The following is a 1,919-nucleotide window of genomic DNA, read 5'->3' as shown; positions in this document are numbered from 1 at the left end:
AATATCTCAGAGTAACTCTAACCAAACAAGTGAAAGACCTGTGCGACAAGAACAATAAATCTTTGAAGAAAGAGATTGAAGACACCAGAAAGTGGAAAGATCTCCCATGCTCTTGGGTAGGTAGAATTAACATAATAAAAATGGCAATCTTACCTACAGCAATCTACAGATTTAATTCAATGCCCATCAAAGTCCCAACAAAATTCTTCACAGACCTCGAAAGAACAATACTCAACTTCATAATGGAAAAACAAAAAAACCAGGATAGCCAGAACAATCCTGTATAATAAAGGAACTTTTGGAGGCACCACAATCCCTGACTTCAAACTCTACTACAGAGCTACAGTACTGAAAAACAGCCTGGTATTGGCATAAAAACAGACAGGAGGACCAATGGAACCAAATTGAAGATCTGGATACTAATCCAGCACTCCTATGAACACCTGGTTTTTGACAAAGAAGCAAAAAATAGAAAATGGAAAAAATAAAGCAAGTTCAACAAATGGTGCTGGTATAACTGGATATCAACCTGTAGAAGAATGAAAATAGATCCATATCTATCACCATGCACAAAACTCAAGTCCAAATGGATCAACATAAAACCAACCACACTGAACTTCATAGAAAAGAAAGTGGGGGTGGCAGGGGTGGTGCAGGCCTCTGTTTGTGTGAGTGGGTGCAACAGAAGGAATCATGGCTGCCAAAGTGTTTGAGTCCATTGGAAAGTTCGGCCTGACTTTAGCAGTTGCAGGAGGAGTGCTGAACTCCACCTTGTATAATGTAAATGCTGGGCACAAAGCTGTCATCTTTGGCAGATTCTGTGAAGTATAGAACGTCGTGGTAGGGGAAGGGACTCACTTTCTCATCCCTTGGGTACAGAAACCAATTATCTTTGACTGCTGCTCGCAACCACGGAATGTACCAGTCACCACTGGTCGCAAAGATTTGCAGAATGTACATTACTATGTATCCTCTTCTGGCCAGTGGCCAGCCAGCTCCCTCGTATCTACACCAGCATCGGCGAGGACTATGATGAGCCGGTGCTGCCTTCCATCACTACAGAGATCCTCAAGTCGGCAGTGGCTCATTTTGATGCTGGAGAATTGATCACCCAGCCAGAACTGGTCTCCCAGCAGGTGAGTGCTGACCTCACCGAGAGAGCAGCAACATTTGGGCTCATCCTGGATGATGTGTCCTTGACAATCTAACCTTCGGGAAGGAGTTCACAGAAGCAGCGGAAGCCAAACAGGTGGCTCAGCAGAAAGCAGAGAGGGCCAGATTTGTGGTGGAAAAGGCTGAGCAGCAGAAAAAGGCAGCCATCATCTCTGCTGATTGCCAACTCCCTGGCCACGGCAGGTGATGGCCTGATTGAGCTACAGAAGCTGGAAGCAGCTGAGGACATTGCTTACCAGCTCTGGGAACATCACCTACCTGCCAGCAGGGCAGTTGGTGCTCCTCCAGCTTCTCCAGTGAGGACCCCTGCTTGCACCTTCTCAGGCCAACCAGGCCATGGCCTCGATCATTCTGAATACACTTTCCTTCTGCCCCACCCCAGAAATCACTGTGAAATTCCACGATTGGCTTAACGTGAAGGAAATAAAAGCAAAATCACGAGAGAGAGAGAGAGAGAGAGAGAGAGAGAGAGAGAGAGAGAGAGAGAGTAGGAAGCACACTTGAACACGTTGACATGGGAAACTACTTTCTAAATGTAACCCCAGCAACACAGACACTGGGATAAACAATTAATAAATGGGACCTCCTGAAACTGAGAAACTTCTGTAAAGCAAAGGACACGGTCAACAAGACAAAAAGACAGCCTACAGAACAGGAAAATATCTTCACCAACCCCACATCAGACAGAGGGCTGATCACCAATATACAAAGAACTCAAGAAATTGGTCATCAAAAGAATAACTAAT

At 45.2% G+C, this 1,919-nt stretch overlaps 1 pseudogene; it reads left to right on the top strand.

The window, feature by feature from the left end:
- The first annotated feature begins 693 nt into the window (after positions 1-693).
- LOC119810704 lies at positions 694-1,473 on the top strand (annotated as a pseudogene).
- Positions 1,474-1,919: the final 446 nt, after the last annotated feature.

This window comes from Arvicola amphibius, chromosome 3 (assembly GCF_903992535.2).
Source record: "Arvicola amphibius chromosome 3, mArvAmp1.2, whole genome shotgun sequence".
Classification (NCBI taxonomy): domain Eukaryota; kingdom Metazoa; phylum Chordata; class Mammalia; order Rodentia; family Cricetidae; genus Arvicola; species Arvicola amphibius.
Note: the sequence above shows the minus strand (reverse complement) of the source record. Positions and strands in the feature narration are given on the sequence as shown.